This window comes from Pholcus phalangioides, unplaced genomic scaffold (genome assembly GCF_987345545.1).
Source record: "Pholcus phalangioides strain wild (caught in Gottingen) unplaced genomic scaffold, Ppha-v1.0 ptg000011l_1, whole genome shotgun sequence".
Classification (NCBI taxonomy): Eukaryota; Metazoa; Arthropoda; class Arachnida; order Araneae; family Pholcidae; genus Pholcus; species Pholcus phalangioides.
Genome location: NW_028301604.1, coordinates 14945050 through 14971343, shown reverse-complemented (window position 1 = coordinate 14971343; position 26294 = coordinate 14945050). Strand labels below are relative to the sequence as shown.

The window sequence follows — 26294 nt, the reverse complement described above, 5'->3', positions numbered from 1 at the left end:
ACGTTGTTAATCTTTCCGAAGCCTCAATCTTACAGGTTTGTCTCTCTTATTCTCATTGTCTCGGCCTAGAAAAAAAAATTAACAGTAGACTTCAAAGGTTCACTATTTGGATGGGTCAATACATTCAGAATGATGAACAAAACTGCTCAACGCCTAAGGTGTTATATGAAATTAAAAATCACCGTGTTGAAACTGTGAGTAATCATTTCGAATCATTGAATTTTTACTTTTCCTTATCTTGACTTTTAAATCACCTCGCATATTGCTAACCAAAAATTTTCCGTGTGCAGCTGCACATATCGGCCATGCCATAAATACGGCCTTATTCCCGCTTATTGTCGCATAGTGTAGTGATATTGACTTTATCATGGCCTTCACCCATACTGAATATTTGAAATTGTTTTCTGGTTTTAACTAGAGCTCTCTCTCTCTATTTTATTTACAACTCTCAATACGTTCGTTGACACTTTGAGAATATATAGCATTCGCCTAATTAATTAATATTTATGTATCATAAAAATCCTATTGAAAGATAAATGGAATTGTCAAATGTTGGGAATTTTGAATCTGAAAGTAATTCCGTTTGACATTTCCATTAAGTATCTTGATCACGAAACCGATACACTGAGTTTATCGCTGGTATTTATGAATTATTTAAAACGAGAAAAATATTAATACCTTTTACGGTAGATGCTGGAAAAGGATCAGGATCGATTCTAGATTTCACGACTCAGAAGTTGAGCTGAAACAAAGAACGCGAGAATGAAAGTTATTAATTCCATTTTCGGTATTGATTCAAATCTTCTGCGCGAGACAGTGAAGTTGGTGAGTAAATATAAGTTTCGGGAGATGATGCTGCCGGGAGGCACGTACGTCTGTGAACATCTTTATGAAGATGTCCCTCTCGAAATAGCGGAGCGTAGTACAATTCTAGATAAGATACTTCTATCTGACATTGTAAAAACGTGGGAAATTTCAGAAATGCATATTCCATACACGTCACGTACTGCAGTAGTGTTAGTCAACATGTATGCGCTTTTCTCCATTAGAATGTTCCAAATAGAGCTGTATGATAGCGTGCATATGAACGTTCCAAACTGAAAATCCTAAAATGCAGTAAAAGTCCGCTATTATGAGTTCGGCTTATAACGAGAATTTTGCTATAACGAGTAATTGTCAAATAGCTAGTGTTAAAGATGAAAAAAATATTCGGTTATAGCGAGTCGAAAATTATGAAGCTTTCGCTATAACGTCAAGAACAAATCCAAAAAGGCAGTTTTTTCCTTGAAGAATTGAACTAAAAGATTGAATGCTACCACTTATCATCGCAAATGCTCCTTATGAACGTTTACAATCCGGAGGTACTTCTTAAAAAAGATGGACATAGACAAGTCGAATATTTTTCATATTTCCAGGCTTTCGGCACTAGAGCTCTCGTTGTAACGGACTTTTACTGCATACAGGGTGCATAGGAAAGTCCTTTTGTCCTGGACCTGGAATGACTAGAACCGTTGATCTTATAAGTATAGCCTACTTATAATTAGAAAAGAGTATCCAAATACCTTGTTGACAGACACGTCATTCATATTTCAAAGGGTTGTATAGTTATTGAAAAAAAAAACCACTTTTTATTTTGTCAGTCACCTGGTTCTAAAGAAACCCCATTAGAAAGTTATTGCCCTGTCTTTCCGAAGCTCCACAAAAAATTCTGTTTCAAGTGCAATATTCGCTGAAATACTTGAATTCGAAAATCGCTGAAAATGACGGAAAGAACGACATAAACTTAACGAACAAGAACATTCTACTCTTCGTATGCTGTTCTATTTCCTCATTTTCAGCGATTTTCAATCCAGTTCAAATATCTTAGCGAATATTGGCTCAGGAGAAACAGAACAATCACTTTCTAATTGAGTTTTTCAGAATAAAAAGTAGACCGAACTAGTAGACCGAATAAAAAGTTAATTTTTTTATTTCAATTGTTATACAGTCCCTTGCAATATGAATGACATATACCCATTATTTGGATACTTTTTCTAGTTGAAAGTATTCTAGGATCAAGAATACTTTCGATTCCAAGTTACGATTCCCCACGATTCCCAAGTTATTCCAGGATAAAGGGACTTTGCTATGCACCCTATATGATTCGAAAGCAAAACCTGAATAATAAATTTTAGAATGGCTTTATTAATTGATTGAACAAGGTGTTTTCTTTAGTTAGCCGTAATGAGATTCATTTTATTAAATGATCACGACCTCACACTTTTTTTGTGATAACCGATGTTTTCATTTACATAATTAGTTTGAATTTTCTCTTGATTTTTCCAATCTCTCTATCCTCGTTTTCTCTCAAGATTAATTGATCGAACTCACACTATTGATCACATCCAGAAAAGAAATCATCAAGGTATGCGATGACCACTGCTAACGTTTTATACTCATGCAATACTTCAAAATGAGTAAATACGACTTGAAGAGAAAAATTTAAAATCATTATCGAGTTCACCTTCACCTCATTGAGTTTTGTTAAAATCATTCTAGTCGTTTGCGTGATTAATTAATAACTAATTATTTCATTTTTGTTTTTATTTTTATTTTTTCATTACAGTCACGACGATGGCACGTCATCAATTACGATAATCTGGAAATTAATAGAAAAATAATTAATTTTTGGAGACTTGAATTGACGTCTCGGTCGAAAGCAATCATATATTTTCTCGACTGAATTAGAATTATTGGCTAATATAAAGCATGGTTTGGAAACCGCTGAAATTAGCTGAGATTTGGAAGATTTTTGAATCATGTCTGGAATAGAATAAATGATGGAAATCTCTTATGAGGATATTTTCGTCTTCATTAGATGCTAATTATCTCACTAATGAAAATTTTAAAAATTATCATATTGGTGTTTGAGTTATATATTTTGTTTTATACAATATTTCGGTGGATATAAATAACTAAAATAAAAAATAATTTCGCAAGACATCCATGTAAAATTAGACGTACATAGTATTTTAATGAAAAACTCTCCATGTTCGAATAGAGATAACCGAAGATTTTAATTCAATTAAGTGATAAAAGTTTTACTGCTCTTTCACATTGTTCCCTGTATTCATATATTCGAAACATGAATTTGTTCACGTCATATCATTTTTCACAAGAGAAATTTAATTAGTGATTTCATTATGAAATTTTCTTAGACGACAAGTTTGAGGTGCCAAAAAAAGTAAAAACCGTTTTATATGCGAAAAGATGTCACGAAATGTTACCATTTTCCAAATCTCCACCCTGAAAATATTCTGTAATGTAAATGGTACTTTATATAAAAAGAGTAAAAAAAAACATATTAAAGTAAATTTTTCAAAATAGTACATATGAGTGCTAAATTAAAGACTTTTTAAGTAAACACTGTTTTGACAATATCTTTTTAAAACGCAAGCGTTCGTATTTTTGTGCATGCGCAGTGGCCTCTGGCGTTTCTTGCTCACAAACACACTCATTCGGAATCACGTCGGCAGTTTGCGGGTTTCGTGTCGCGTGATTGAAATGTGTAAGTAGATCGAGCGGCTTGTTGTCTGTGAATTAAGGTCTACTATTCACTTCCTTACTGCATTACATGTGACACACCAGATGGGCTCTATCTCCTGAAAGTATACCGTGAAACCTATCGATAATGAACACCCATTGAGACCGTAGACTTTGTCCATTAATCACTTTACGATCGAAGACAAAAAAATTCAAACAAGTTCTCTCTGTTTTCTTTCCTCCCTCTCCTCATCATCACGAAGCTTTGTTGTAACCCTATGAAACAATGTTGTTCTTTTTACCTCCATTTTTTTCTATACTGCTATTAGTGGTTTTTTTTACATGTGATATATCCTTCTCCTGTATACATATAAGAGCGAAAGAGAACAGGTAGGATGAGGGTGAAAACGGAGAAATCTACTTCGTACGTACTCTGTTATAAACTTATCTATTATACTGTTTTTCTTTCATTTTTTTATTTTTCTTCATTTTTTTCTACTTTTTCCTTTTCCTTCTTTTCTTTTTTTTTAATGTGCGGTTAGGTTAGGACGAGGTTACCATATTTATCGTTTTCATAATTAACGAACTATATTCAGATAATTAGACTCTAAATATAAATATTCTCACATATTTTTGATTGTCATTTTTTTTTTGGAAAAGGCATTTTAACTCACTGCGTAGCTCTTTATTTCCAACGATTTTCGAGATAATTAGCAAATTGCTTAATATTGACAATTGACAACAATTGGCAATATCCTGAATTTCCTGTATTAACCCCTCAAGCCCGGAGGAGATTTGAATGAGTCCCATCTCGTAGGTCGGAAGAGATTTCAATGAAATCGCCGGTTTTTGCAGATGTGTATTTAAAAAATTATAACTTTTAAACTAATCATTGAGAATTAATTTGAAATGTTTTTAGGTTTGTAAAATAAGCTCTTGTGTATAATATTATACAGTATCACTTGTATTAAAAATTTATATAATATTTTCTTTGGTAAAATTGTTTTTTTTTTTCACTTTTACGGCTGCCAAAAATCGGATTTATAACGCAGATTCCTGGCTGTAACAAAGAACTATTAAATCAGTTATGCAGGACATTGTAGCTTAAAGGGGCTTAACCCCTGAACGTTGAGCGACGTACTCTGTATGTCGGGTCCGGACTTCACATGCCGTCGAGCGACGTGCTCAGTACCTCGCTGCGGCGTACTGCATATCTCATAATGTTTAGATCCATTATATAATTTCACGATGTCTGCATGTTTGGTATCATTCGAAAGAAGAATAATGTGGCTTTGTAGATCGTAATTGTTATATTATTTTCATCTATCATATTTTGTTGTGACTGATGAACGTTTGCTGCTTAACAACGGGGATCCGAGATATTATTGTAAAGAGCATGTTTAAGCCCCTTTGAGCTAAAATGCGCTGTATAATTGAGTTCGGACACGCATCGCGAGAACCCGTGTTCGAACCCCACCGTCACCACAGTGGTGGTCAGCTAAAGTTGGTTTTCTGTGGTTTCCAACTTCAAGGCGTGAATGCGAGCCGATTTCCCCGTTAAAAAGTCTCGCCACAGAAAGCAACAGCCCTACAACGCTACAGTTCATCATTACACTTAACTCACAATTTGAAACATAGATGGTGGCATCAATTCACGCGCAACACCATGTACGCACTCAAACTGTCAGGTACACGCATTCACACTTCCGGCACAACTCAATCGGTAGTAAATTGCCCATGGTGATAGACCGGAGTTGTGCTCGGTTTGAAAGAAAGCAACGAGGCTGAGTTATATTTCTCTGAGTAAAAGATTTACTCAACTCATTTCTGGTCTTGGGGTCCTTTTCAGTCTATATATACACACACTCATCCTGGGATATCTTCACCTCATATCTCACAAAAATGATCTAGCATCGTTCCCCTAAATCTGAAGACTTTTTTTTTTCATCCCATCTCCATTTTGTTTGTTCTTGTAGTGAGCTACTACTCTCTGTTCTGTTTTCTTTTTACATCACCGTTTTTTATTTGTTTATTTTATATTCTCCCAGTCAGTGAATGGTCATTGCAGCCGATAGCCCTGCGTAATTCAATCCGAATCGGCTGAATTATAAATCCGATTTCTGGACCGTGGCAGAACAGACAAAAAAAACAACAATTTTACCAAACAGAAAATGAAAAAAAAATTTAAGTAATACACACACAGGTGATACTATATAATATTATAGACACACACACAAAGACGTTATTTTATAAACAAACAATTTCAAATTAATTCAATGATTAGTTTATAATTTTTTAATTACACACACATCTCTGCACACACATTTTTAACACAACTCTGGGAAAACCGGCGATTCCATTTTAATCTCCACCGACCTACGAGATAGGATTCATTCATTTAAATCTCCTCTGAGCTTGACGAGTTAACCACGCTTTACAGGGCGTTTTATCTCGATGGGCTAATTTTGCTTATGCTCTTTACAATAATATCTCGAATCCCTACGTGTTAAGCAGCAAACGTTCATCACTGACAATAAAATATGATAAATGAAAATTATATAGTAGTTACGATTGTAAGATACCAAATTATTTCTCTTTCGAATAATACTAAACATGCAGGGTTTGTAAAAAATAATATAATGGATTAAAAAATTAAGATATGAGTTGGCCGGCGTGACGTACTAAGTACGTATGATGGTGGCATACGATTTAGGCGTACTTACTGGGTACGTATGACGGTGGCATACGATTTAGGCGTACTTACTGGGTACGTATGACGGTGGCATACGATTTAGGCGTACTTACTGGGTACGTATGACGGTGGCATACGATTTAGGCGTACTTACTGGGTACGTATGACGGTGGCATACGATTTAGGCGTACTTACTGGGCACGTAGGATGGCGCTGAAATGTTAACGATCCCAATTTATCTAATTTTTTCGAGAAAATATGGTCAGCTTACACTAGACTGATTTATTTTGTGTTTCGGATCAAGATATCCAAATGTATATATTACTGATAGGTCTGGAAATTTCAAATCAATTTCGTATATCCATTACGCGTTCCATAGACAATATAATTCTTTTCTTGTATATTCAACATACAGATATACAGTACTCTGTATTGAGTAATACTCTAAATTACTAAGAAAAAGAAATTTTCAAAGAAAGCATTAAATTCAGCTTCTGTCTCGACGTCAAATTTTAATTAAATTTTTTTTTCTGTGGGAAGATGAAAAAGATGGTAAAAATGCAAGTATACAGTCCTTTGTACTGCAAAGTACCTAAAGACATGAGTTTCCACTTAACTTTCTCATATAGGCTACAACGAGAGAAGCGTTATGGTTGCTGTCAGCGTTAAGGGACAGAAAATGCGTTACAGTAATGGGACACCGTAAATTTCGTGACACTCACATACACAAGAGAAATACGACCCTGAAACTACGTTATCCCATTGGGGACATCGCTTTTCTGAGTGAAATGTGCCAAGGAATCTGTGTTCTGCGTCATAAAAGACGTTTATCTCATATTCTACCGGAATAAGCAGACATGAATAAACGAAACAATTTTTTTCCATATTCCTATCCTTTTTCATTTATCTGTTTCACCCATTATCTTAAAACAGAAATATTAACGTTCAATTTAGTATAATTAAATTCCAAGCTTTCATTAATCAAAGAAAAAAATGTTAAGAAGTCTAATAATGTACGAAAATTTGTGATTTATAAAGCTGAATAATTTCTTATCTCATGCCTTCGGGATCAAGAGACGATATATTTTACTTACTAGTCTGGAAAATATCTATCCAACGCATTCATATGAGAATTCTGATTAGGTTGGGATGCAGTAAAGATGGATGCGTAGATATCGGAGTTAAACTGAAATTTTGAATGCTTGTTAGATGCGTTTGCGTGAGTCAGAAAATAATCAAGTATAAAACGGTGGTTATGAACAATGCTGCGGAGGTGAGATTAAAATAACTCGATTTGCCCATGTAGCACGAGAAATAAATGTTTGGATGAATTTGATACGAAAATGTGGTGAAACTAATTTTAAACCTACGATTTGCTAATCAAATTATCGGAAGCACGGTAAGTTCAATAATACCGATAGGCGATTGCTCGACGATACTGAAAGACTTTTCGTCTCCTGTAAATTCGGGTTAAATCCAATTCGAACGAGCATAAGAATATATTCTTGAACTAAAATGTCGTCATGTTGTCTCTGAAAATAGCATTGATGCTTTGAAGGAAATTCTTTAGTCTTAGTGAATTCCAATTCATTAAATTGTAAATGTGTGCTCGGAGAGATTAGCCGTGAGATAAACTTGAGAGCTTTATACGTCATAGTTTCTTTCTGGAAGAATAGAGCTAAGATAAATAGGCAATGCGGACGCTAAGTGCACACTTTTATCGCAGTTAATGATGCGAACCTGAACTCTATACTATTTTATGACTCTTCCTTCGGATAAGAGATGGTCCGATTGTTTGTAAAGAAAACCAAACCTTACGCATGCAACACAAAACGAAACATTTTCAGCATCTGAGGGGTCTATGGCATTTACTATCAGCTGATGATACAGCACTACGCTTCGGCTAGTACATATACTAAAATTGGAACGATACAGAGAAGCTGATGATACACAGTTTATGAGTCGTGTTATGAGGTAAAAGATTCGTGAATGAATAGAACCATCGTAGTTAATTTTAGTTATATTTAATTTAAATATGTGTGTGTATTAGCTGCATAAGAAAAACCATACCTTTAAAATTATAAGCGCTTGTAACTTGAAGATAATATTCATAACTGAATTTTATGAGACTAATTTATGAGATTGAAGCTTTCCATATCACATAAATACGTTTGTAATTTCCACAGAATTTATGACAATTTTCAAACATGTGATCGAACTACTCAAGCTTCATGGCAGAGTATATGAACACTTCCAGTGCAGAATCATTTCCACTCTCATTTCTTCACTAAAGAATATGACATTGATTTCACAAAAACGTGCTATATTGGCGAAACTAATTTTAAAAACTCAGTCATTCCACACCAAAAGCTATGCGGAGGATTTTCATTTTCAAAGGGTCTTCGAAAATTCTCCCGTATTGTCATTAACACTTTCCCGTAACTTCATAATTTTCTGATTTTGTAAATGGCCCAGAACCCGCCCACTTTAATCATAGACACCCTGTTTATTATCACGCGACTTCCATAAACTGATATTTCATCACGAAACTATAACATAACAAATTAATGGTCGCTAATATCATCCATTAAACTTCATAAAGTGAAATTCTTTCACTGCAAAAAAGAAGCAAGTCTCCTCCAAAATATTACCAGATATAAATAGCCCATGCATATTTACTAACGTTTGATGAAAATTAATTAGATTACTAGAAAAAGTCAAAAGAACGTTGTGTGCAAAGAAAATGTTAATTTTTAATATTTTTATAATAAAAAATCTCTAGAGCTGATGCACATAGCACGACATAAAACGCACATAGCTTCTCATATTTTTTAGAGGAATTTAGTTATTAGAAACTTCTAGAGCAATATCTTGTCAATACATGGAAAACTGTGTTTTCTTTTCCCAGGAAATAATTATTGAACGGGAACTCTTTAAACACAAACATCAGCTGTCGTTTCTCTGTCAACACCCGAATTCTTCAACTGAAGTTTAAACAAAAAAAAAAAAAAAAAAAAAACAACAGTAATTTTCTCGTTTCTCTTTCCTCGCCAAACAAACATTTTGAATGTTTTCTGTATGTTAACAACTAGCGGTTTATAAAATTTTGATGTCGGGTCACATTCATTGACCCTTAAAATGACTTCCTCCGAAACGAAAAAATTGCTCAACTGAACCTTTCTATTATAAGATTCTGGTTTTAAAACAGAAGTTTCAAAGTTCATATTTTTTTTTTTTTGTGGTGCTTTCTCTGTAAAACTCTTCCTTCAACATTGGCCCAATATTGGGAAAGTGCGCCAAACGTTTCGTACGTGTTTTCCCTCTTCTTGTAGAAAATGAATGGAAGAGTTACTCTTTGGCGACTTGGCAACGTTCACTTCCTCTAGAAATGGAGGGGGTTGAACAGTTTCTTTCATCGGAACACCACCGGCACTAAGTCTCATTCGTACCTTTCAACAAGTCGAGATTTGACGTGCCATTCCCATGGTCAAACAAGGTTATTGAGTTTATCTTCCCATTTAAGATCTAAATACAGTTTTGAATTTTATTTCTTACATATTGCTTAAAGTAAACAAAAGTTTTATTACAATATTTTTTAAATCTCAAAACGTCCCGATTCAAGAAGTCCACCTGCATGTGCTTAGATTAACAGCAGGTGCCAGAAAAATTAGAAGTTTCCGATCATTTCTCTCACCACAGGTACGTACTTTTTCCCCCAGAAAAAATATTTCAATATCGTAATTTTCAAAAACAATATGCAGTGTCAAAAACTTCAATTAATGATAGTTTTCTGTTCTATATTTCCATGTATATATTTTTTCGAATGCAAAAAAGTTTTCTAACAGGTGGCAACTGCCTGAGAAGAAAAAAAACTACTTTACCAAATGGATGCAAAAATAAATACAAATTTTAAGTGCAGAATAAAGTGAAATAAAGCTAATAATAAATAAGAGAACGCTAAAATAATTTTAAAACTTACTTTTATACTTTTGGTTTTGTATCGAATAAATCGTGCACGGATCAATTCATTACATGCCGTAGTGATTGCGTATTTCATCTGATTTTGGAATCATTTTTTAAAATATACTTTTAACACTAAGATTAGTCACAAAAAAAGAAATTGGGATTCTCCAATCAGATGATAATCTATGACTTCAGTGAAAAGTGAAATCCATTATCACTGCAGTTTAAAATTCTCAATGGTGTTTAAATCATTAACACAGTATTTGTGAAAACTCAATAATATCGAATACTTTTGTCTTTGGTATATTTTATTTGTATATGTCACGGTAAATGTGAGAAATCGGTTATTATTCATACTTACCAAGCGTCTTGGTAAGTTTGATAAAAATTTATCAATTTTACAACTAATAAATACTAAAAACATTATCACTTTTAAAGGCGATTATACATAATAACCAAGTTTCGTTGGTAAATTTGAAAAATCTACTTGAAATTTATCGCCTTCACCTGCGATTATGCATAGTGTAATTGATGAATGATAAATATGAAAAAAATTCCAAATGAGTCTAGTATGTGTGATGAATATTGTCGGCCCGATATAATGATACAATACATGGGGGGTCATTCAAGTATTACGTCAGCATCGGGGGGGGGGAAGGGGTTTCGGATTTGCTGACATTTGATGGCAAGGGGGGGGGAGGGGGGTTTGAAGGTTGCTTACGTCATCAACCACCCCTTTTTGAAGATATGAAATATTCTAAGCTGCTGACGAAGGGGGGGGGGGGGTTCAGCGTTTTGCTGACTTTTGCTGACAAGGGTGGGGAGAGGGGGTCAAAAATGGCTGAAAATCTGCTTACGTAATACTTGAATGGCACCATGCATGAATTATCATGTATATACATGTATCATGTTGAGCACGAATTATCATGTATATACATGTATCATGTTGAGCACGAATTATCATGTATATACATGTATCATGTTGAGCACGAATTATCATGTATATACATGTATCATGTTGAGCACGAATTATCATGTATATACATGTATCATGTTGAGCACGAATTATCATGTATATACATGTATCATGTTGAGCATGAACTATCATGTATATACAGTACATGAGTATATCATAAAGTACGATTTATCCTGTTTACCAACGACGCTTGGTACTATGCCTAATCGCCAGTAAAAAAGATTAATTAAGGAAAATTTATCAAACTACCAAGACGATTTTTAAGTATGCATAATAACCAGTTAGTATGTATATAGTTACAAATTTGTCACATTTACATACATACATGGGTCATTCGCATGAAATTGAACCGGAAAAGGTATAAAAAAATGTTAACCAAAAAAACCCAAAATAAAATTCCTAGAGACACTTCTTCACCTGCTAATAAACTAAATATAGTCAGCAAATAAAATTCATGTGAAAAAATTGATTTAAATTTAACCATGCTGGAGATAGGCAAATCCGATAAGGCATTTTGCCTGTTTCAGCACTTGATATTTATGCTTGACAATCGCAACATGTTCCACCTATTTTGGTAGTCCATTTTTAACCTGGACAAGCACTAATATGATACGATTGAATTTTTATTTCTCTCTTATTTGTGTTTCTCGCTCCTTTTTTTCGCCAATATTATGGAAACAACTGATTTCTAATTTGTCTTTAATTGCTAAAGCACGAGCTGCATTCTGAAAGGAAAGTCTTTGAATGAAACGTCACTGCAACTTGATGTTGCAACCAAGCAAAAAAAATGTGGAAATTTTTACTTCCCCCTCCCCTTAACTTATGGTCAAACCTAATGCCATGTTTTTAAGGTTTTGAACACTGATTAAAAACTAAGCATATCGAAAACGTGCTTTTCAGAAATAATGTGGTAAAAGGGCGTAAAAATAATTATAAAAAAATAATAATAACACACCCCCCTTTTCCTGAATAAATTTAATTTCTCAATTAATTTACAATTCTAATTGATTTAAAAGGAAGTTCAAGTAATGGGTGCATTCTTCTCAACCTTCACAATGCAAAATTTGATAGGTGCAACTAGTATTATAGGACTTGAAACAATGTTTTCCAATTGTCACGAATGGGAAAAAGAACTGGGGAAAATTTTCATTTGGCTATAAACTATTGACAAAAAATATTTAAAATTATGAAAAAGACAAGTATGAAAATATGTTATTTTTTATTATATTTAGAATAAAATATATATGTTAATGATATATTAAAATATGTATTATTGAGAAAAAGAATATGTTTTTGTTGTTGATATGTTATTGAAAGTTATCAATTCAAAATTTCAAAAATGGGCTAGAGAAGGACCTTTCCTTAACAAATGAAAATTTGTTCGAGCAAATTTTAAAAATCTATTGATGAAAAAATTAAAAACAGAGTGGCGGCTTTTCAGAAACTGGACTATAGATAGAAAGTGACGAAAAAAAAGTTCTGTGTCAAATATATTTTTGATGTGAACTGCTGGGGATACAATTTAAGGCAATTTCGTGAGAATGACCCATATAACACACATATTTGATGATTTGTCATTTTGATAGTAAAATTAATTAAAAAGTTGGACCAAGCGTAAATTATAATATTTAATATATACTATGATAACTTTATCAAATGTTTAATAATGAATTGAGTCAATCCTTCATGAATGTTGTCTTCAGTTATTACTTAGAATATAATACGATTTATTTAATTGATATTTTTGTGTCAAAAGTAAGAAAAGTAAGAAATTTTTTTGGTATAAGTAATATTCCAGATGCACTTGTCTGAAATTCAACGTAAAGAATGCGTAAAAAAGTAGTTATTAATATAAGGACGTTAATTTAGAGACAGCTCGACGGAAAGAAAAGTCAGTAAATTAGTACAACTCCAAAAGTCTTCAAGCACACAAAGTATTCCAAAGACTAGGCATACTTGGGAATTTTTCCTCGGTGAAAGAAAAGTTATTCAATTTTCTGAAGTTAGAACTTCAACAAGATGCATTTATCAAGTTTCCTACTTGAGTAATTCGAAGTAAGTTATACCAAAGTCGCATGAATTTTTAAATGAAAAAATAAAATTAATAAGGATATTTAACGGAGATGGAGTTTCATGTGAGTTGAATTTTAGGAAAGAATTATTCCGGAAAAATAATTATCTGTATTATCTTGAGAAAATAATCTTTATGTAATCTGGAAAAGATTTTATTAAAAAATAAATTATTTCTGCTGGACTCTGTAATTCCATATTGCATGTCAGAAGAAAATAATTTCATGGTGCCTTTTTCAAGACATTAATTAATATCAAATAAATTTTCTTATACATATTTTTTGTATAATTTTTGTGCCGCTGTGGTGGTCGAGTGGTCATAGTCACGGACTCGGATCCGGGTTCGAACCCCACCGGTGCCACAGTGGTGGTAGGCTGAAGTTAGTTTTCTGTGATTTCCAACTTCAAGGCGCGAATGCGAGCCGATCTCCCCGTTAAAAAGTCTCGCCATAGACAGCAACAGGCCTACAACGTTACAAATATTCAATCATTACACTTCACTGACAATTAAGTACAGATGGCAGCACTGAAATATCAAACACAACACTAGCTATACACTCAGACTGTTAGGTGCACTCACTTTGTTCTAGACTCTGCCACGAAGCTGGGCTGGAAGAGATCTCGGCTACGGGATAAGTCCGGTGGCAGAGCCCCTGGCGTTCATTCATTGTATAATTTTTGTATTTATTCTTAAAATAAAAATCCTGTAAATAGAGTAATGTATAGTAACATTTTTATTGATTCAAATAGTATCTCTTATTTTAGCTAGAGATTCTGTCGAATAAAGTATATTTGTTTTTTAATTGATCGTGATATAGATTTTTTTCCACGATTTATTTAATAATTCGAATGATTTGCATTCCAATTACAGTCAAATTTCAATAAGTCCAATGTGCAATGACCGACAAAAAACTTCGAGATATCGTTAATTCGACTTATAATTCCGATTTCAAAGTGGGCTAAAGTAAGATTTTTTACAGTGCTTTGTATGAATATGGTACTAGTAAAACGTGTCAAAACTACTTTAGATGAAGAAATACGAAAAGATAAGTTATTTAATTTAATCATATTAAATTAAATTATTGAATGAAGAGATTTAGAAATAAATAGACGTTCATATTGTATTATGGAAACGGACGCATACATGATACTCGTATTTATATGAAACGAATTAAGTAAAGTATATGCAAGATTATTTTCTGTCAAAAAATGCAATGATTTTTTACCGTCTCTCTATTTTCTTTCGTGCGGAAGTCATTCACTTTTCGCAAGCAGACAGATGAATATGCTGAATTCTATTACTAAATGCTGAATTCTATTACTAAATGCTGAATTCTATTACTAAATGCTGAATTCTATTACTAAATGCTGAATTCTATTACTAAATGCTGAATTCTATTACTAAATGCTGAATTCCATTGGTAAATGCTTTGTTAATACTAAATTCCATTGGTAAATGCTTTGTTAATACTAAATTCCATTGGTAAATGCTTTGTTAATACTAAATTCCATTGGTAAATGCTTTGTTAATACTAAATTCCATTGGTAAATGCTTTGTTAATACTAAATTCCATTGGTAAATGCTTTGTTAATACTAAATTCCATTGGTAAATGCTTTGTTAATACTAAATTCCATTGGTAAATGCTTTGTTAATACTAAATTCCATTGGTAAATGCTTTGTTAATACTAAATTCTATTGCTAAATGCTTTGTTAATACTAAATTCTATTGTCAAATGTTATAAATTATTGCTAAATACTCTTTTTTAAAATTTCTCTCGTTCCCAAAAACTTCGACTTAAAAGAAGAAAGCTCCGACTTAAAGGAAGAAAACTTCGAGTTAAGGGAAAATTTTAATATTAAAATACGGAAAAAGTTCTGGGGCTGAGTGAAAACTTAGATATTCGAGTTATCGGAGTTCGACTTATCACGAATTGACTATTTGTGAGTATACAAACTATGAGTAGTGGTAAAATATTCATTAACAACATACTAAAACAAATTTTAACTCATTAAACACGATTTCTTTTCTATGTATGAAGTGGAACTACTTTATATTTTAATATAAATAAAATAATTTCTTAGACCTCATAACGCACGGAAATAATTATGGAGGGGGGGGGGGATGTCTAAGATTTTAGCCGAAACAAAGTTTGGCATGAACTTTGTAGTTGAACGAAGTACTAAATTAATAGCCATCGTTGTCCACTTATTTGAATCAAATGATCATTTTTGTCTCACCACGGTCATTTTCTGCACACGAGGTCTGATTAAACCGAGACAATTTATTGCTGATTCTGAATGGTTTTTTTTATACACACCGGGAGGTTGGTGCGCTAACCCTTACCGATTGGTGTGGTACTGCCTGCGCGGTAATAATGTTTTTCTGTGGCCATGACGCTGTTTCTTGTTGTACCCCGCGTCAGCAAAATTTCTGACAAGGACGACGAACGGGTATCGAACTCGTGACACCTCTAAACATCCTTTGGAACTTTTAAGGCGAGTATCTTATCGACCTGGACTACCGCGTCCCATTTGAACCAAATAATTTCAAAAAAAAATTAATAAAGCAAAATGTATTTTTATTTTTTAAATAAGCTCTTGCTGAATATTTTGTGAATGAAATATTTTCGCTACAATGCACAACATACTAATACAACATTTTAATATTCAGTAATTGTATAATCTCATCTTAAAATCATAATGTCATGCTCCAATAAAGTTTTCCATAAATTCAGGAATTGCACTATTTTACCCTCAGAAACTTTGCCGTTAGCAATGAAATTTATTTAAAAAAAAGGGTTTACATCAATCATACTCACGCAAATTAATTATTGGTCTTCAGCAGAAATGTACCGATGGATAGTCACAAGATCATCTTCAAATAATATTTAATGTATTTCGTAGACTGCAGAACAATAATATAACATTGAACGAATATAAATGACTGGTACTTGAATCTCCAATCCGATTTCATTTCTATTCTTTATTAAGTAATAGGATTACAGAATTAGACGGAAGCTTTTCGCCTCTCTCAATTCATAGTGTAAATAATGTTAACTTATTCAATTAATTTATACTACAATGGGGAAACTATGGTGAAAAAAAGGAATAATTTTTCTTTAAATTCAAATGTTGTTGGTTAATACTAAATATACTCGGTCTTGTAAAATCTGCTGTTCTCTAGATAATAATTGGATACAAATAGAACTCTTAGGAAGTTAAACGTGACTACTTTTTTTTATCATTTCTTTTTTTACAAGTATTTTATTTATTTATTTTTTTTGATAGGATTTGAAACATCTTGAGACATTTGACAATTACTTCCCGAACGTTTTCCAATAAAAGCAAGATTTACAAATGGCTTAAAATTTTTTTATTTTTTGTTCAGTTTTTTGATCTTGTAAATGTCTAGTCAACACTATTTTCTTATGTTTACTTGTTGTTGTTTCGGATCATGGTAAAAATTAGAAAAAGCTTGAATTGTGTTAATTTTGTTCTACTTTACATCCTTAATTTTGATTACTTTTGCTTTTCAAAGAATCTCCATTAGATTTATTATCAATGCTATACTGTATTAACAAACATTAACAGAAAAAAAGGAAATGTTTTTATCTCCGATTTTTTTGAACAAATAAAAAAAAATATCTTAAAAGTAAGGAAAAATTGTTTTTTCTTCATTCCTATAATTTTAAGTAATTTATTTTATTACTTCTTTTCGCCTTTCTTCTTATAGAAAAATATTTAAAATATTTCATTCAAAAAAATAAAACATGTAGAACGATAATAAATTTTAATTAGATATACTTGATTTTACTACTGATCACCAAGTACATTTTTTTAATGAACTGTACCATTAATCTATTTTAAGGTTATTATATACGTCATTAAATAAAAGTAAAATAAAATGTTTTTCTTTCATTGTAATAACAAAAATTTCATCATTTTGCATCTCACTTTTCCTTATAGAAACCACGGATTTTATTTGATATGAGTGGAAATAAATTTAAAAAATGAAAAATATACAAATGAGATACATCTTTTTTATTCATTTTGAATTACTCGATAAAGATGATCAGTTTTTAAGTTATTCCAATATGAATATATTCATTGAATGAACATCATGTCGTTTCTTTTATTCTCTTGTTTTTGGATTTGTTTCAAGTTTCTGGGAAATTTTTTTTAGTAACTAGCTCGTTTGTTTCGCGATTGCTTATTCCGCGCTGTAGTTCCTTATTCTTGCACAAAATGCGCATTTTAAGTATATATTCTGTCCAAAGAACAAAGAGATATTTTCCCCCTTAAGCAAAAAGAAAAACGTAATGTAGCAAAAAATACGTAAGTGAAGTTTTTGAGCTCTTGAGCCATCACGAAAAATGTAGGAAATCAGGTATCTTTAAATGTATCATATGTATGATTTAGTTGAGAACATGTGTGTTAAAAATGCGAAAGCACTATTATTTGCTGACCAAGTATTTTTCAAAACTTTTATTGGCTGGGCGAGGAAAAGGAAAATAATAATTAATCAAATGTCTTCGTCTACTTGGATTTCTGTATTTTTGCTATAGTTTAGATATATATTCAACAACCATATTTTTATGGGCATCTTTTTTCAGCCACCTCGTAGGGCATTTTGTCTGTTGTGGCCTTTGTACTCTTATTTATAGTTTTTCTATATAGAAAAATGATTGTGGTATAATTAACATGTTAGGAGTATTGGTAATTAATGATTCATGATACATAATGTTTGTTAGTCATTGTTTAGTATATATGTATGTACGCATTTTCTCAATTATAGCTATCGTATAGATCACGATACGTAGTTATATTTCACTATTCTTTCAGAAGGCATTTTTCACGTTGTTTTTGTGGTTGTGAAGAACCTGCAGGTTTTGTTAAGATAAATTGGTTCGCAATTACGTCATAAGATGAGAGTAAACGTTAGAAATATATTACAGTTGGTCGGTTTAAAACTAGTAAAATCAGATGTTTAAAATGAAATGATTGCGTAAGTCGTTCAAATAACAATACTATTTTTCGTCATTAGTCATTCCCGCCACGTAGAAATCACAAATAATCAGTGTAGAACTAATCAGGTTTAAAATCAGTAGTATTTAACGAAAATGCACATATAATGACCAACCCAATATCTAAAACATGTGTACTAGTATATAGTTGAACTTTTCGCAAATTCCATCGAACTAAATAGATTCTTTCACTTTTTTTGGTGTATTATGATATGATTTGTGAAGCACGTGAATTCGTTGTTGAATAAAGTGTCACAAAATATCATAATAGAAAAATATAAAACTTAAATATTTACTTATTGCAAAAAAGTCTTTTGAAGGGAAACAAAATGACTATAAATTTTAAAATTTCATTTGATTAAATAAAAATTTAGATTTGTAAGAAATAATTCAAAATATGCATTCTAAATGGATAGACGAACTACGAAACAATGTGAAACAAAACCTTTCGTGTTTTTGGTATTTAAATTATTCTTTTAAGAGGCTTCTTCCTGAGGAAAAAAAATAGCCACTAAACACACTCCGTACAAGCAAAAAAAAAAAAAAAAAAACTCAAGCAAACAAAAAAAAAGGAACAATTTATTTAACCACAAATAACCATTACTTTAAAAATAAAGTATCTATTTCGACACAAATATATATGAGTAATTTATTTTATAATGAGACAGATAAATAAATCATTGTTTTACACTTACAGATTACGTTCTGTCCAAATGAAAGAATTTAAGGACAAAAAAAACATTTCACCCGCAAATGCATTTTGGGTCTTGGAGATAAAACACATCTAACTTTAAAGAATTTAATTACACGGGGCAATCGCTTCCTGGAAACAACGGAGTACAATGAAAGAATTTCTAAAATAGATCGTTTTACCAGATTTAATTAACGTACGTTTACAACAAAAGCAACGTTCGCTGATTTCACTTCTAAACCTTTAAGAAAGTAAAAGTGAGGGATACGTATCCATCGTACCCTTATCGTCAATGTAATCATTATAAATCGCGCTGTTTTTTGTGTTTCCATGATTAAAATATTCTTAATCCACTTCTAAGTTCGTTGTAACGTATTCCATGCTGTATTCTTTTCAAAAAGCTTAAACTCTCCTGTATAGGATCTGTCCTTTCAACAAAATGATTGGAACTAAATATGTATTATATTTACTAGCTACACGTTCTTCAGAAAGAATGAATTTATTTGCGTTTCAAAATTGTTTCGATAACGAGTATGTGATTTCCCACGTGCACCATCGTTGTGATACATGAATATCCATCCCTCTTAATACGCCTCTGTTTGTTATAAGTGTACGTATTTCATATCACACAAAATAATATGCAAAATATAGAGTTAACGAACGTGACATATCAATAAAATCTACTCAATGCTACTAAGTTGACACAATAGGGATTTCAGTTAATTTTAAATTGAATTAATGTTAAATTTTCAACTGTGTTTCCAAGAACTCTGGAATTACGGTCATGGAGACGCATCATAAACCTATAGTAGTGGTTTCATTTACAAAAGGTAAGTCATAGAAGGCTATTTCTCTCCACGTTCGTGAAACGTTGGGAAGAGGCATTATTCAAGGTAATTTATCACGCGAACTCCCAGAAGTTACTTCGAGTTACATGAAAGACATTTTTAGAATTAAATTCAAGTTTGGCATCAGGTAAATATTCATTCTCTAAAGTGCGCGTATACACTTTACACGTTCTAATCAATTGGGACCGGTAATGGAATCAACTGGCCTGAACACGATGATGAAACACACAGACGAAATCAACTGATGATCCTTACATGGGAGTATCAATATTTTTTTTTGCGTGATACAAAGATTGTTAGTGTAAATAAAAAGAACTTATAACATGCCCAGGCAAAATATTTCATTACAATAAGAATTCCGGTTATATCTAAGGAATAGATTTTTCAAGAATAAGTGTAATTACAAAAGGTATTGAACTTCCTTAGTTTTAATTTCCAAACGGAAAAATAAAATACAGAGTCAAGAACACTATTATGGCTATTTTAATGTACGTGAGTATGTTTGGGAACTACTTTTCTTGAATGTAGGAACAACGATTTTGTATTGAGTCTGAAAGTTCATACAAAAATTGAGTCGAGGAAATTTTCTAACAAGAATTTTGTATATAATTTTCTTTCCTTAGACACTAAGCCATACACCAAACATGGGTGAAGTTTATCTTTTCATTCGACGAATTCGTTATTCATATTTTCCTCGTGGATAAAATGAGATGGTACAATAGTTTCACAAATATGATTTTTACACAAAACGAATAGCTTCCTTCATTCTTCGTACAGTTATTTATGATGTGGACATGGGTTATTTCCACATCATGAAAGACTGTGTGTTCCATAATATATTTGCGTGTATGTTCCATTTTTTTAATGTAGATAACATTTGTTTCTAAATATTAATAGCCATGAGAAGTAGCGTACTCTCTTGCATATAATCCGTGGATAGTACATTAAAAAACATCGGAATAGTGCGGATTATAATACCCCGCAATGCCGTATCTGCAGCTTTTTTTCTCAGAGGTTGGAATAGAAGTAATCGTTTTCAAAATTAATTTGCAAAAAAAGAAAAACTTTTTAAGATTTATATATGGCATAGAGATGTAAGTGGAAAATCCATATTTTTTTCTACAAAAACTTATTACGACAAACAATCCAATTAATATTTTATTATTGATGAATGAAATTTGTGGATTATGCGCCACTGTGGACTATACGACGATATTTTTATCACAGTAGAGAAATGTACATTTGCGGATTATATGCAGGAAAATACGTTATATGATGTATGTAGAATACTACGGGTAAGATATTCTGAACTAAAAATCCTTTTTGGTAAAAATGATGATGAATAAAAAGATGGAGCTGACGTCTTTTTATTTCACTTCACAATAAAATATAATTTTGTTTCTCTGTTCTCAGATAGAATTTCAATAAAAAGTCTTCTTTTTAGTCATGGGAAAACTTGATACTCCGAGTTATAAGAAAAGTTTTTATGTCTCCATTTTTTTCATATAAATGCTGTATATTAATTTCCGAAAGTAAAATGACTATAACACGTGTGGAAAATAACATGGAAAAACCTCAAGAACAATATTACATAGAGGATAAATTTTTTTCAAATTCCATGTGAGTTTTCTTAATTAGATTACCGTAATTGTTATTTAAGGCAAGTAAATTTTAGCTAAAATAAAAGGGTTAATTTAAAGACCAGAATTTACTGTAAATACTTTCCAATTTTATTCACGGTATTTATTAATTAGTGGTTGGGTTTCTTTATTAGACTACCAAAGATTTACAAAGAGAATTCTGTCGTTACTTCTATCAAAACTGCTTTTAACGAGGAAGACGTGCTAAAAAAAAGGAGGAAATTGGTTTGAATAGTTAATTTATGCCAGTTACTAATCAAAAGCTTAAATATATTGGGTATTTCTACCGGGATCGATGCTACAGACAAAATGCCATATCATTTTGTTTGTATGGATATTTTGCGGACCGAATAAGTTATTAGACATCGGACTTTTCAAGTATAGAAGCTTAAAACAGTTTTGTTATCGTTAATTAAGCTAAAAATGCATTCAAATAAGGTTGTCAAGTGTGAATAAAACTGCAGTGTTTTGGATATAGAGAACAAGATTTATAGGTAAGAAAAAATCGAATGCGGTGAAATACAACGAGTTCTTGATTTATTAATTTTGTGAACACAAATGATTGTTTTATTTATAAAACTGAGTTCCAGATAGTTTTTAAGAATCATCGAAATGCATTGTTTTTAAAATTTCTAAAGGGTTTTCTTTCAAAAACCCAAGTTATTAGGTATTTCCAACCAGAATGTTAAATGTCTATGCTGATTTCTTGCTGATGTCGTGGCTCCTATAACTATAACACATAGAAAGGAAAACGAAACTTTCAACAAAAAGACGGAAAATGAATTCAAAACAATTATTGAATCCTGAACCATACCATCAGCATCTCTTGGATATTCTTTTGAAGACTGTGCTTAGGGAAATCACTTATAATGACGTTATTTATTTATATAAACTGCATTTTAAATGTCATTGTTTCAGAAAAATCAAGCTTTCTTGGAAAGTCGAATTTTCATTGTTTGGGTGGGCCTCAGTCCAACAAGTCTTGGATGACTTAATGGAAAATTTGAATAAAAGTAAATGAAAAGAAAAAACATATATTACGCAGCAGTAGGAATTTTTCATAAAACAACAAACAAAAAGATGACAGTTCTATAGTACCGCTACAAATTTAATACCAGTCCTCTCTCATGTGTGTAAAGTAAGAAATAAAGACGAGATATGTGAGAAAGAATGAAATACACTTGGTTCCACGAATGCACAGAGAAACATAATTCACTTTAGCGCCAAGAATGCGGGAGAGAATTTAAACTAAAATAAAAAAAAAAAATTATTCCCATCTTACCCAAATATAGTTCGAAATGAGCATCTCGCAGAGCGACAAATAGCTGTATTTGAAATAAAAAGCCTCATTCCTGTTTTTATGTGAGAATCAATCATTTTTATGAATATTTTTCAGAATTGTTCTGCTTTGATGATATTTTTGGAGGGAAGGAACATTTCCGGTAATATTATAAAATTTTGTGAGCAAATATATATAAAAAAAGTAGTACAAAGAGTGCTACTACAAAGTTCATATATTTTTGTTCAATCTGTAATTAATTCCAACATATATTTCCAAAGAAATCTAATTTACGATCGAAAGAAATTAGTTTCGAAGTAAAAAAGTGATTCTAATCAACCACGCGAACTATTCTTACTGTATGCCATCACGTTTTACAGACTGGAATTCAGTAATCCAAAGATTATGTATGAGAAAGAACATTGATTTAATTCTTTTTTGAGACGATGTATCAGCTCTAACATTTTACAGGGTTTACGTTGAATATTTCATGCTTAGGTTTCAAGAGATATTTGGCAAAAGCGCTTAGAAATATTCTTTTCTGAAAAGTGACGTTAAGTCTTCAAATTAATATTATGTCTTTGTAACCTCAACAACAACGAAGCTGTAAACTAAATCCTTTCGCTTAATTATTCACGGTTATTTCTCGGAGAGCCAGTGTAGTAGGTACAACGTTGAACAAAACTTACGACCGTCATTTTTCATTTTTATCCATTCCATATGTCGTTCCCTAAAATTCTACATTGATTTTTGAGGGAACGCCAAAACCTCATCACAAGGTCCCTTTAGAAGACTAGATATAACTGATCCTATGAACGGATAGGAGTTATAAAGAACTTATACAGAACTAACGGAGAAATCTGACAAAAAAATTGTATTCAATAGTAACTTGTAAGTACACATATTTTTTCGTCCGCAGAGTCTTGCGTTACTGTAGTAGGCACCATTGTGGCTTCTTGTCATGAAAGCCCCAGGTTCAAACCCCGTGACTGGCACGTTGGTGGTCAGAGCCAAAGGAGTTTTTCTGTATATTTCTCATCTCAAGAGTCAGAATCAAGCTGGTCTCCGACTCTCATTGCACCTCTAAAAAATTCTCCCCGAAGTAATCAGCTCACCCGCAACATTTCATTTGTACGAAGTAGAAAAAAAAAATTTACTTTCCTTAGAATATTTTCTCACTTCCTATTCGTAAAGTAGATGGCAGCATCTTTTGAACTACTCTTAAATGTAATAAACGAATAAGCAGAACTGGCAGGTTCCACAAGTACAAAAGAATTGTTATAAAAGTCCAAATCTTTCGAAGGCAAAATGGTAGTGAATCACCTCTATGTCAATATAGACCAGAAAATAGACCAATTACACGAAATGTAACGTTTGTGCACAAAATATTTATTTGCTTCCATCGTTATCAGTTTCATTTCCTAATTTTGAACTGCATATAAATGAAGGAATATGCTGAGAATTGTGTATATGTATGATTCCGAACTTGAAATTAGAAGAGGAAAAACTGAGTTCGATAATAAATATTGTCTTTTTGAAGTAGAAATTCAGAAATAAAATACAGTAGAACCTCGATAACTCGACACCCCAAAAGCATCGATGAGCATGTCGATCTAAGATGTCAAGTCGGATGTCAAGTTAGCGAGGTTTCTTTTGATCTCTCCCTCTCAATTTTTAAACATCATATACGCCATGAACCTGCACTTATACACAGTTGAACAATTCCATTCCATCATCTATAAATTAATTTTTAAAAAAGTTATCCGCAATTTTCTACGAAAAGTTTCGGAATAATACCGATATATGGTGAAAAAGCATAAGCGTATCGATACATCTGTTATTTGCGAATGAGCAGAGCAATTGCCGAATGTCAAGAAAACTTTCATTTTTTTAACTTAAAAATTTCAATCTAAACAATGTCTTTTTTAACTCATTCAACCAACTTTCACTTTAAAGATTCAGATATTATCTGCGACTTTCGTAGTCCACTGACAACACCAGCTATATAAGAAGGCCTCCGCACGAAGCTTGTGACGTCACTGAAGAAGGCCATATCACCTATAGCCATCGGATATACTACAAAAAAGGATAAAGATGGCGCATGCGTCGGCCTGCTATGTCCAATGGCTATAGGTGAGATGGCCTTCTACACTGATGTCACGAGCTTCGTGTGGAGGCCTTTTTTTATAGGTGATGTTGCCACAAGTCGATTTTTCAGAATCCAAAAAAATGGAAAGTCACTCTACCCCAAGGTATGAGGATGTATTTTTTTTCCGACCATCAAACGTTACTAAAAACAACGAAACGAAGAATTGTTTAAATATACGACAGAAAATTTCATGAAAATTTATTAACTGCCAATCCACGAGCAATTTTAAAAAATTAGTTGTGATAACGCAATGCGAATCGAAGTCGACTTTAGCTATCTTGTGGCGAATTAAAAAGGCTTCTCCCCATAGAATTGATTGTTATGCCAACCACGAGAATAATAAATGTCAAGTTATCTTGGGTAGTCGAGTTATCGAGGTTTTACTGTAATAGGTAAATACATATTGTTAGTTTTAATATTAGAACTTTTATTCAAAGTACTGTAAATGCTGGAACTGAATAACTAGCATATTAAGGAATCTCTTATTCGAAGGTGCCTGCTTTTTTTGGGAGGTTTAAAAGATTAGAAAAAACTGCTGAGATCTCTGTCAATACATTAAAACGGTACTATAACTTGATGAAGTTACAAAAAATCATGTGATGACATGCTGCCAAAGGTTTTGCTTGCGTTATGACAGAAGCAACTTCTTTTTTTCATTCGCTTTGGTGACATGTAACATTAGAAAGATACACGTATCATGCCCTATACAGGGTGATTCAAAACTCAACGTAAAAACTTTTAAGGGAGGTAGAAAACACAAAAATAAAACAGAATGACATAGGAATGTATGACCGGAAACCCCAACCTGATCAGCTGGAGGATAAACGAAGATGCAGAAATGACAAGCCAATAATGGGCGAAAAAACTCTTTATTTAGCGATACTTTACACTAGGACAGTACGTGTACACGTTAAGTTTCGAAAGTAGGCCCTTGACTCTGACACCGACCAGATATATATATATACACAGGGTGATTCAAAACTTATTCTCTTATCAGCTTCCAATAATGACACGAGACTCGTCCAATCCATTGAATTGCTTACCGGGAATGGATTCAGTGAAGATATAGCTCCTAGAACCAGTACAAAAGTTAATGACGAGATGCACCAATAGAGTTTATCCTTTGTTATGCCACCCCAATCTTTATACGCTTTAGACAAGTTTGGGACCATAGGATTCGAGTGACTTCCCTTAATGTGCTTGTTATAAGACTTTCCTTAAATTGACAAGAACATGTTTCATTTCATGCGAATAGCTAAAAACAACTTTATAAGCTGCTCGAGGTTTTCTTACCTGACTCTCAAATGAATGTGATACGAATACAAATACAAAGACTACAACAGACAAACTTTGTACAGCAATAATCCGAAGTTGCGCGAGAGGTTCGATCGACAATAAGCATGTAAGTCGAATTCACGTAAGTCCGGGATGAAATTTT

General features: G+C 32.4%; 1 protein-coding gene across 1 annotated transcript in view; it reads left to right on the top strand.

The window, feature by feature from the left end:
• Window positions 1-9640: 9640 nt before the first annotated feature.
• Window positions 9641-26294, top strand: part of LOC149080104 (uncharacterized) — a 33959-nt gene continuing 17305 nt past the window's right edge. Inside the window, exon 1 of the mRNA XM_089239103.1 lies at window positions 9641-9913. The gene's annotated coding sequence lies outside the window, so the exon portion shown is untranslated. The remainder of the gene's footprint in view (window positions 9914-26294) is intronic.